Source organism: Callithrix jacchus, chromosome 19 (assembly GCF_049354715.1).
Source record: "Callithrix jacchus isolate 240 chromosome 19, calJac240_pri, whole genome shotgun sequence".
NCBI classification, from domain to species: domain Eukaryota; kingdom Metazoa; phylum Chordata; class Mammalia; order Primates; family Cebidae; genus Callithrix; species Callithrix jacchus.
In genome coordinates, this window is record NC_133520.1 from 34049693 (window position 1) to 34062082 (window position 12390).

Below are 12390 nucleotides of genomic sequence, written 5' to 3' on the forward strand. Positions count from 1 at the left end.
TGTTGAAAGTGGTAGAGTGAGACTCTTACCTTTTGCCTCAACCTCCCAAGTAGCTGGTACTACAGGTGTGAGCCACCATGCCTGGATAATTTTTTAATTTTGTTTAGAGATGGGATCTTGCTCTGTTGTTTCCATGTTGTTTGAATGCCAAATGCTTTTCATGTGTTCCTAGTGTCATATTTTCAAAAGTCAGTAGCTGTTTTCTTAAAACACAGACCTTGGCCTGGGTAATGAAGAGCTAGGTTCTAATCCACATTGTGTAGAGGAAATACTTGATAGATGAGACAGGACAAGGCTGTTAGTTTCTCTGAGCCTCAGGTGTCTCCTCTGAGAAATGGGACCCTGTGAGGTTCCGGTGAGAAGAAGTCTGTGAGAGTGTGAGTGGTCAGAAGCAGTATTCTAGGTTACAGTCCTGGGCCATCTCTGGTACCTCTAAGGGGCTTACTGGATTCTTAAGCTTTGTAACTCCTGTGATGAAAACCCTCAGTGGCCTCCCATTGCCTTCAGAATGAGTCTAAATCTAGATTAGTACATACAACCATTATGGTCTGGCTCTGTGAACTCTCCAAAACACCAGAAAGTGGGGTTCCTGTCCTGGACACAAAACCATGACTCTCTGACTTTGTGGTTTGGGTGGACATTTTTTGCTATAAGGCTTATGATTATCATTGAGGCCCCAAGTCACTCTTCCACCCTGTGGATGACGCCCTGTCCCCACTCACCAAAGGGACAGATGGCTTCCAGGGCTCCAGGATAGATCGGCCTGGGCAGCCAGCATTTCGGCCCTGGAGGTCCCTGCTGCCTTTCTGCCTACACCCGCAACCCCAAGCACCCACAAATACCCACCTGGCCACCGTCAAGCCTTAGCAGGGCCCCTGCTGCAATCATTCTTCAGCCCCTGCAGCAGAGTGGTGACTCAGCTGGCTTGGAGTTCTGTGTTTCCTGGCTCCCAGCCTCCTGCACACATGCCACTGTCCATTAACCCGGTCCCTGCCTTTCCAGACCCTTGAGAAAAGGAAGCTCCTGTGGCCAGTCCTCCCTTGTCCCTCAGCCCAACAGCCACGTGTTGAACCCAGGATGACCACATGGGGGAGCTGGAGAGCAAGAAGACATATGCCTAAAAGGGCAGGAGCTGGGTGTGGGGGAATGAGTCCTTGCCTGAGGCCCTGGGCTCCCTAACATGCGTGATAGACCTACCTGCACAGCTCTCAGGAGGTGCAGGGTCTTGGGTCTCTTCTGAAAGCTTCAACACATGTTAATTGAACTGTGACTGGTAACAACAGCAGCTGACATTTGTTGAGGTATACCTCCAACTATAATTGTGGATTTGCCTATTTCTCTTTATGGTTAATATGCCTGTGTTTTGAAGCTCCATTATTAGGTACATAAACTTTTTGTATCTTTTTTTTTTTTTATTTAACAGGCAGGGTCTCACTCTTTCACCCAGGCTGGAGTATAGTGGTGCTCATTGTAACCTTGAACTCCTGGGTTCAAATGATCCTCTAGCCTCGGCCTCCCAAGTAGTTGGTACTACAGGTGTGTGCCACCATGCCTGGATAATTTTTGAATTTTTTGTAGAGATGGGATCTTTCTCTGTTGCCCAGGCTGATCTTGAACCCCTGGCCTCAAGCGATCCTCCCACCTTGGCCTCCCAAAGTGCTGGAATGACAGGCATGAGCCACCACATATGGCTACTTTTAGGGTTATTATGTCTTCTTAGTTAATTGACCTGTTTATCATTATGAAATGACTTTCTTCATCCCTGTTAACATTCTTTACTATGAAACCTACTTTGTCTGATATTAACATAGTTACTGCAGCTTTCTTTTAATTACTGTTAGCATGGTATTCCCTAATCCACCCTTTCATTTTTAGGCTGCGTGTGTCTTCATGTTTAAAGAACATTTCTTATAGGCAGCAGATAGTTGGACCTTGTTTTTCTTTAACCAACCTCCTCATCGTTACCCTTTGAGTATTTAGATCATTTGCATTTAGTGTGATTATTGATATAGCTAGATTTTAAGTCTATCTTCTTACTACATTTTTTCCTTTCTTTCTTTTCATTTTATTGAGACAGGATCTCATTCAGCCGCCCAGGTTGGAGTGCAGTGACACAGTCATGGCTCACTGCAGCCTCAACTTCCCAGGGTCAGGAGATCCTCCACCTCAGCATCCTGAGGAACTGGGACTACACATTCACCATCATGCTTGGATAACTTTTTTGTATTTTTTGTAAAGATGGGGTTTTGCCAGGTTGCCCAGGCTGGTCTCAAGTGATCCTCCTGCCTCAGCCTCCCAAAGTGCTGGGATTATGGGCATGAGCTACCAAACCCAGACGGCTATTTGTTTTCTATGAGTATTCTATCTGTTCTTGGTTCCCTTTTTCTTTTATTTCTTGACTTCTTTTGGATTAGTTGAATAACTTTATGATTGTATTTTATCCCATTTGTTGCCTACAAGCTTTAACCCTTCATTTTGTGATTTTAGTGGTTGTCTTAGCGTTTACAATATGTAAATGCCCCTTAATTTATGGGAGTACACCCACTAAACCCCTGAAAGTTGAAAATATGTTAAGTCGAAAATGCATTTAATACACCTCGCCTACCAAACATGATGGCTTACTCTAGCCTATCTTAAATGTGCTCAGAACTTCCATTTGCCTACAATTGGGCAAAATCATCTAACACAAAACCTATTTTATTACAAAGTATAGGAAATCTCGTAATTTATTGGATGCTGAACTAAATTATGGTTTCCATCAAATGTTTATCTCTCTAGCACCATCTTACAGTTGAAAAATCATAAGTTGTAAGGAGGTAAGCATCTGTACATCTTTAGCTTATCACAGTCTACCTGTCAAGTGATGTTATACCTCTTCATGTATAGTATAAAAACCTGGCCAGGCACAGTGGCTCACACTTGTAATCCTAGCACTTTGGGAGGCTAAGGTAGGAGGATCACTTGAGCCCAGAAGTTCGAGACTAGCCTGGAGAACACAGTAAGACCCTCTCTCTATTTTATATAAAAAATAATTAGAAAAAAGAAAAACCTCATAATAGTATCCTTGCATTTCTCCTCTATGGACCTTTCTTGTCTTGTATTTTATTTTTATATATACACTACAAGTCAGGGGTCCCAGCCCCCAGGGCCACACACATGGCCTTTTAGGAACCATGTTGGACAGCAGGAGGTGAGCAGCTGGAGAGCAAGCCAAGTTTGTCTGTATTTCCAGCCACCCCCCATGGCTCGAATTACCGCCTGAGCTCTGCCTCCCGTCAGATCAATGGTAGCATTAGATTCTCAGAGGAGCCTGAATCCTATTGTGAACTGCGCATGCGAGGGATCTAGGTTGCGAGCTCCTTATGAGAATCTAATGTCTGATGATCTGTCACTCAAATGGTATAGTATCTCTTGACAGGTAGACTGTGATGAACTGAAGATGTACAGATGATTCCCTCCTTACGATGGCGCTGCTTACGATTTTTCAACTGTAAGATGGTGCTAGAGAGATATACAGTTGATAGAAACCAAAATTTAGTTCAGCCTCCAACAAATTACATAAGATATTCAACACTTTGTAATTAAATAGGTTTTGTGTTAGATGATTTTTGCCCAGTTACAGGCAAATGTAAGTGTTCTGAGCACATTTAAGACAGGCTAGAGTAAGCCATCATGTTTGGTAGGTGAGGTGTATTAAATGCATTTTTGACTTAATATATTTTCACCTTTCAGTGGCATGTCACATGGTGAGAGAGGGAGCCAGAGAGAGAAGAGGAGGTGCCAAGCTCCTTTGAACAAGCAGCTCTCACATGAAGGAACAATGCAAGATTCCCTCATTACCATGGGGAAGGCACCAAGACATTCATAATGGATCTGACCCCTTGACTTAGACACCTCCCACCAGGCCCCACCTCTAACATTTCAGCACCAGGCCCCACCTCTAACATTTCATTGGAGGGGACAGATATCCAAACATATCACACTGGTTTTGAACAATTGATTACAACTTGCCTTTTGTAGTTTTCTTTATGTTTCTTGTACTGGGTGTTCATTGAGTTTGTTGGATCTGTGGATTTATAGTTTTCATCAAAATTGGAAACATCGGGAATATTATTTTTTTTCAAATATTTGTATCGTCCCCCACTCTGAGGACACCACTTACATGTATATTAGACTGCTTGAATTTGTTCCACAGCGTACTTCTCTGTTCATTTAAAAAATTCTCTTGTCTTTCTGTGCTTCATTTTGTTGTTTTGTTTTGAGACAGAGTCACACTCTGTCACCCAGGCTGGAGTGCAATGGCACAGTCCCGGCTCACTGCAAACTCTGTCTCCTGGGATCAAGCAGTTCTCCTGCATCGGCCTCCCAAGTAGCTGGGGTTACCACTAAAATAACAAAATGAAGGGTTAAAGCTTGTAGGCAACAAATGGGATAAAATGCAGTCATAAAGTTATTCAATTAATACAAAAGAAGTCAAGAAATAAAAGAAAAAGGGAACCAAGAACACATAGAATATGCATAGAAAACAAATAGCAGGCTGGGTTTGGTAGCTCATGCCCATAATCCAGCACTTTGGGAGGCTGAGGCAGGAGGATTGCTTGAGCCAGCCACCAGGCCCAGCTAATTTTTGTATTTTCAGTAGAGACAGGGTTTCACTATGTTGGCCAGGCTGGTGGCGAACTCCTGACCTCAGGTGATCCACCCACCTCGGCCTCTCAAAGTGCTGGGATTACAGGTGTGAGCCACCACACCTGGCCTGTGCTCCATTTTGGATCATTGCTATTGCTGTGTTTTCAAGTTCACGATCTTTTCTTCTGCAAAGTCTAATCTGCCATTAATCTCCATCTAGTATATTATCCATCAAAGGCATTACAAATTTCATCTCTAGTGGTTTGATGTGGTTATTTTTTATATTTTCCATGTCTCTACTTAACTTTTTGAATAAATAGCATATACGTATAGCTGTTAGTGTCTTTTTTTTTTTTTTTTTTTTTTTGAGATGGAGTTTCACTGTTGTTACCCAGACTGGAGTACAATGGCGCGATCTCGGCTCACCGCAACCTCTGCCTCCTGGGTTCAAGCAATTCTCCTGCCTCAGCCTCCCAAGTAGCTGGGACTACAGGCACGCACCACCATGCCCAGCTAATTTTTGTATTTTTAGTAGAGACGGGGTTTCACCTTGTTGACCAGGATGGTCTTGATCTCTTAACCTCGTGATCCATCCACCCACCTTGGCCTCCCAAAGTGCTGGTAGTGTCTTTGCCCAGTGCTAATATCTGTGTCAGCTGTGATCAGTAGTAGAGACAGGGTCTCTTGCTAAGTTGCCCAGGCTGGTCTCGAACTCCTGGCCTCAAGTGATCTTCCCATCTTAGGCTCCCAAAGTCCTTGGATTACAAGCATGAACCACTGCACCCAGCCCTGTGGAAATATTCCTGAGTTTTGTTCTAGGACTCAGTTCAATTACTTAGAAGTGGTTCGATCCTTTTTAAGATTTTAAGATTCTCTTTAAGATTTGTCGGGATTAGAACAGTGCTCAGTCTAAAGCTAATTATTTCCTACCACTAAGTTAAGACTCAATCTCTTGAACCCAGGAGGCAGAGGTTGCAGTGAGCCGGGATTGTGCCATTGCATTCTACCCAGTGCCTCATAAATCATGAGGTTTTCTGGTATGGCTCATAGGAACAGGTACTCTTCCTGCCCTGTATGAGGGCAGACACTGTTACCTGTAATCCTTTTGGGTGGCCTTTCTCTAGCCTGAGTCTTTCTTCCGTGCACACACTGATCAGTACCCAGGTGAATATTTCAGGGGGCCTCTGCAATTCTGTCTCTCTGCAGCTGTCTCCATTTAGTTACTCTGTTACCTGTAATCCTTTTGGGTGGCCTTTCTCTAGCCTGAGTCTTTCTTCCGCGCACACACTGATCAGTACCCAGGTGAATATCTCAGGGGGCCTCTGCAATTCTGTCTCTCTGCAGCTGTCTCCATTTAGTTACTCTGTTACCTGTAATCCTTTTGGGTGGCCTTTCTCTAGCCTGAGTCTTTCTTCCGTGCACACACCGATCAGTACCCAGGTGAATATCTCAGGGGGCCTCTGCAATTCTGTCTCTCTGCAGCTGTCTCCATTTAGTTACTCTGTCCTGTGAACCTGGGCTGCCTTGGTCCCCCTAGACTCTGAGCAGCATCTCCTCAGCTTCAGGAAGTTTTCCAGGCTCCACCTTAGTACCCCCTCTACCTCACACCTGGAAATAAACTGGGAGTAAATCTAGGGATCAACTCATTTGTTTCCTGTCTCTCAGGGATTATTATTCCTCACTGCCTGATGGCCAGCATTTTAAAAACCACAATTTCATAAGTTGTATCACAGTTTAGGGGATAGATATATCTGAATCAGGAGGATATATCTGAATCCTATTACCTCATCTCTGCCAGGAGCAGAACTCCCCCAGGCACTGTTCTAATACTAATTCCTATGAGTTCATTTAATACCCTGACCGATGCATTAGGTAAATGCCTTGAGGGCAGGGATCCTATCTTCTGCCATTTAGTCTTCTTCATAATGCACTGGGCCTTGCACATAGTAGTTGCTCAAGAAGTCCTTCATTTCATTTGATTTTGAACTTGGATTTGTGCAGGGTTTACATTCAGAATGCTGGTTCGCCCACTTACTATGACCCTAGGAAAGTACCTAACCTCTCTTAGCTATTACATGGGGACACCAGTGTGGTCGTTGTGGCAACTGTAAAAAGTACTTATAAACTCCAAGGAGCATGGGCCTTGTTTGTCTTGTTACCAGTGTGTCCCCAGCACCTGTCACACATAGCAGAGTTCCCCCTGCCCCCATGGTGTCTGAGAGCCTTCAGCCTAGCAGGCTGCCTGCCCTCTGTAGACACATTATCCTCAAGATAGCTACGGATGTGGACTATGCCTGCTCTCATTGTCTTAAAATATGTTAACACTCCAAAATGGGATTTGTGTTGTCCCTGAGCACACAGTCACAAATCCACTGTGCCCGTCCTGGTGCCCAGTCCTGAGGCTGCTGACAGCCCCTTTCTACCACCCTGGGGCAAGTTTAGCGCTCCCAGTTCTAAAGTCTGGCTTTCGATAGCTGAATAACTTTATGATCTAGCAATCAATTGTTACTCACAGCATCTTTTGTTATTTTCTGGCCACCAGAAATGAGAAGAGACTCACCACCTTTAGTTGACGTGGCAGGGATGTCAGAAAAGTCAGAAACTAGGGTCCCACATCCATTCTTTCCTGGTAGATGTGAGGATGGGGAGTGGAATACACTAGACCCCACCCAGCCCCTCAGTCAATATTTCCCTAGCTTCTAAACCCCAAATATGGCACTGATTTATATTCTGACTCCTTCCCTTAATAAAGAATTAATGATTGCTCCCAGGGGATTCCAGAGGTACCAGATGCACACCAGCCAAGAGAAGGAGCCAGTCCCTTACTCCCTCCACCTTCCCCTGACTAGGACATCCTTCATCTTTCCCCTGGCTAGGCCATCTCACCTGGGACAGCTTTCTCCATGGCTCCTTCACAGATTCCCACCACACTCTGGAAGCCAGGGTGCTGGCCAAAGCTGTCAGTGTTCATCTGCACTGGACAGCCGCCCTCACAGGAGCCTCCCCAAGGCCGATCTGATCAGCCCCAGGTGGGCCAGCCCATGCAGATGTACTTCTGATTAGGCAGAGTGGAAATGCCTCCCAAAAAGGAGGCACCTGAAGTCCTGGCCACAAGGAGGGGACAGAGCTCTGGTGCATATTTCTCTAGAAATCCTTATACCCTGAGACTTTTCTCTGGGCTCCTCCAGCCTGAGATGACCCCCAGCTCAGCTAGGTCAGCTCTGAGGCTCTGCGGCGAGAGGCAGCAACACCCTCCTTGCTAGATGTAGCAGTGCAAGGGTTGTTCAAGTCTCACACTGCTGACCATACTGCCCGGGGTGCTGGAGGATTGGCCCTGCCTGGAGAGGGGCACATGAGGGAGACAGCTGTAGATCGGAAACATCGTTTGTCACTCTCTATTCTCACTGGGAGGAAAATTAGAAGGCAGAGCCCCCGGGCCTGACTCAGACCCTGCCATGAGTTCTTGAGGGTGTGGACAACAAGGGTAACTCAACTATCTTCAGTAGTCTCAGTGTCAAGGCCTATTGAAGCTGTTAGCCTGGCAGCCAATCAGAAGTGTGGTGTGGGTGAGCACGGCTGAGAAAGCGACTCCAGGGTGAGCCTAACCTAAATGGTGTGCCGCTACTCACCTCTTACAGCAGGAAGTCATCAGGGGAGACACTCAGCTCTCTGCTGTACACAGCCATTGAATGCTGAAAAATGCTACCCTAGGGATGACTGGCAGCATCTTAAGATTTAATTCAGATAGGACATCTGGTTAAGGATGCTTCTCAGGGTCACATGGAAGGTGTGAGAGGTATGGTTGTCATGGGGAATATGTGTCAGGAAGTGGGGAGGACAGAGGAGGAGGATGATTTTGACTTCAGAGGAGGGAATAGCAAGAGCTAGGCCACAAGAGGGCAGGGTGGCTTCTGGCAATGGGAATCGAATTTTGTGCAGCTGTAACGAGGGTTGCTTGATTGCACCTGGAGGCAGGTGTAAACTGTTGGCTGCGTGTGCACCGTGAAGGGTCTTGGAGGACTGCTCAAGAGTTTGGAATAAGCACTGGGAGCTGATGGAGAAAGGACAACAATTGTGATGGAAAGTGATGGGGGCTCTGGATTTGAATCTGATTCTACCATTTACTCGCTTGGGCAAGTTTACTCTGAATCTGTTTATTCGTATGCAAAATGCCTTCTTGCAGGGTTCTGAGGATTAAGTGAGATAATGAAATGTGTAACTTGCATTCAGTTACTTTAGGAGACCGTCTTATTCAATGTTGTTCTCACTAGACTGTACATTATTAGAAGCCAGTGCCTTATTCATGCCCAAACTCAAACACCCAGACTAGTGCTTGCCTGCAGAAAGTGCTCAGTAAATATTTGTTAAATGAATGAATGAAAGAATAAGCCAGTAGAACTTGATACAGAGTCATTTTTCAATAATTTTTCATTTAAATCTGAATAGAAGTTGTTATGGTACCACAATCAGATAGATCTTCATCTCAGAAGGATAACTGTGGCAACAAGGAGGTGAGGGGTTTGGAGGAGGCAGAGGCGGGAACAAGGGGAACTCTTGGAAGGCTTTGCACTAATCTCAGTTAATGACATTCATCAAGATAGGAAATACTTAAGGAGGAAGAGGAGGAGCAGGTAGAGGACAAGGCATGGAATAACAGACTCAATTTTGAGCCTGTTGAGAGTGAAACTTCAATAGGAAGGGCTGGGTACTCAGTGAGCTGTTGCAGGTACCCACCTGGAGATACCGGGGAGAGAAAGAATTATAAGCCCTGAGTCTGTTAGATGTGGTTGATACCATTGGCTTAGGTGAAACTTACCCCCCAGGGAGAGCAAGGGTACACAGCAGGAGAAGAGAAACCCCAGGATGCTGAAATGAAGGTGGGCATAGGCGGATGGAGAAAGTGGTTCCTAACTTGTTTATAATGGACTATAATTTCAGAAATATGGTTATCATAGAGTAATCACAGAGGTAAACCATGAGGCCGCAGAGTATAGAGTTCAAGGACTTGGGTTCTGGGCTCAGACACAGCCGGATTGATATTTGGCTCCATCATTAACTAACAGTGTGGATATGTGCAAGTTACTTGCCTTAACCTCCCTTTTCTTTCTGTGAAATATAGATGGTAACTGTAGCTTCCTCATAGGTTTGTTGTAGAGCTTAAATTATGAACAAATGATTAGCACAGTGCCTGCACATACTAGCTAAGAGTGACTTCAAAATATGTCTCCGGGGTAGGGTGGCACCTACCCTGGTTTTCAACCTCTTCTATATGCCAGTAAATCTGATCATAAGGTCATAGGCCCTAAATCTGATCTCCACCCCTGCTACCCTTCAATTGGATAGATGAGGAAACCTGATGTCCAAGGTTGCTTGATATATGTATATATCAAGCTGGAGTCGGAGCTGGGACGAGAATACAAGCTCCTGACTTCCAGGCCTGTATCACGGCTTTTCTGGTACATGCAGAACTACAGGGTGGATCTTACAAGAGGATCTGGCCACATGACAGGGTTGTACTTGAGAAAGGAAAAAAGCTTAAAATGGTATCTTTCATCATCTGACGCTTTGACTTAGGAAAGTGGCCCATTCATCATTTCAATGGAGCTTTCTGAACCCCAGCACGGTGCCATGGATTTAAGGCTGTGGCTGCTACAACTTTAGATCCAGCCTCCTCTTCCTAAGTCCAGACACAAGAACAGCCAGTTTCCTCCTTTGTGTGATACAGTCTCTTGTTCAGACTCTTCCGTGCTCCCTCCCTCTTACTCTGGCCAAGCTATCACTGTTACTGATTATTCATAGGGAAGAGGTTCAGAGGTTCAGACAGGGCCATTAGATGCTGAAGGGAGTCCTGTCTTCCTTCCTTTGAGACCCTGGGGCTTCAGTCTGGATTTTTCCTCCTGGAGGCTGGCCAACTTTGGTATGTTATATATGATCTTTATGTATTTCTTCTAGTCCTAAAGTCCCTGCCAGCACAGTCTCTGTTTTGCTGACTTCTGACACATGAAGAAACCTTTCTTCCAAACCTAGATTCATTGACAGCTGGGGTAGAGCAGGGGAAGAGACATTAACTAGAAGTCAAGAGGCTTTTAAAGTAATGAGCCGTGATGAACAAGTTCCTTCCCTCAGTTTCCTTATTTATAAAATGGGCGTAGTACCAGCTCTTAAGGTAAAAGAGTAGCCCAGGTGAAATAATGGATGCTAAAAGGGTTTGAAAAGCCCTATTCAGATGTCAGATTTTCATAATGTTTGGAATGGCAGAGAGCAGCACCCTGAAAGAACACAGCGTCCCTGAGAACTTTCCTAACCAGGGCTGGCATCTGGGGTGTTGCTTGTAAGGAGAGATTCGTGCTGACTCCCGGGGTACCTTGGCTTGGTGTTTGAATAGGTTATTAGCTGTATTTGAAGACTGCACATTGTGAATGTCGTTGCCGTTGCATTGCAGAGCTTCCCCATGTGACTCCAAGGACACACAGTGCAGCCACAGAGAATCTGGGGCCTGTTTTTTTCCCCTAAGTATTAGATTCCCACTGAGCATGGAGGCTCTTTTTATGAAGAAAAGCATGTTTCTTAGCTGGCCGGACAAAGCAGGTGGGCTGTTGTTGATGGCCCACGGGTCACAGGAAACCACCTCTCTGGGGAAAACCCCCCAAAACAGCCTCTAAAATACCCATTTGAAAAAAAAGATTGCTGCAGATCCAGACAAAGCCAGAACCTACTTTCAACCCCATTAATGTGAGATCTTCCCCTGCAAACACCCAGTAGCTCACCCCAGCCCCTGGCGCCGGCCGTCTCCCTCCCCTTTTCTGCCTGCCAGATGAGACAGCTACTGGTATTGACAGTTCTCCTGCACCGAGGGCGGCCGGCCGGCTGGGGTGCTGACTCTCAGCTCTCTTGTGTTTGTGCCTGTCAGGCACTCTCAGGCTTCTGGGAAGCAGACTATGTGGGAGGATGAAGCCAAATTGGGCTGCAGTTTGAAACCTTTCTGAGCACTGATGAATTTGGCTTAGGTAGGAGTGGGAGAAGGTTTCTCCTGAAACCTCTCCTCTCTGGTTCCTTAAGCCAGAGCTTAACATGGAGTTGGCAGCTTGGTGTCTGGGGGCTGAGTCTAGTCCTCCACCAAGCTTATGCTTTCCCAGGACTGGATTGTTTCAGAACTATAGGCAAACCTATACAGACATGGAGAGAGTCTTGATAATCCCTCTTAGCCACTGTCCAGGGTGCTCTGGGGTCCATGGGGCATCAGACTCCATGAACATGGTAGCAAAGCCAGGCTCTGAAGCCTGTTTCCCCACTGGGAATCCAGCCACTGCTGTATTTAAAGATGGCAGCCGGGCACGGTGGCTCATACTTATAATCCCAGCACTTTGGGAGGCTGAGGCGGGTAGATCACAAAGTCAGCAGATCGAGACCATCCTGGCCAACATGGTGAAATCCTGCCTCTACTAAAAATATAAAAATTAGCTGGATGTAGTGGCACACACCTGTAATCCCAGCCACTCACGAGGCTGAGGCAGGAGAATTGCTTGAACCTGGGAGGCGGAGGTTGCAGTGAGCTGAGATCGCGCCACAGCACTCCAGCCTGGGCAACAGAGCGAGACTTTGTCTCCAAAAAAAAAAAAAAAGGATAGCAAAGTGCCCACCCAAATAGCCTCATTGCTGCTGAGGGTCTGTATATAACAGTGACTAGGAGTGTAGGAAGGCGCACACACCTGGGCTGAGTCCCAGCACACAAGTGCTACCTGTGTGACTCCAAGCCTCAGT

General features: G+C 45.9%; 1 protein-coding gene across 1 annotated transcript in view; it reads left to right on the forward strand.

Moving 5' to 3' along the window:
* The window catches only part of RASSF5 (Ras association domain family member 5), an 81494-nt gene that overhangs the window by 36365 nt on the left and 32739 nt on the right, over nt 1-12390 (forward strand). The gene's annotated exons all lie outside the window — the stretch shown is intronic.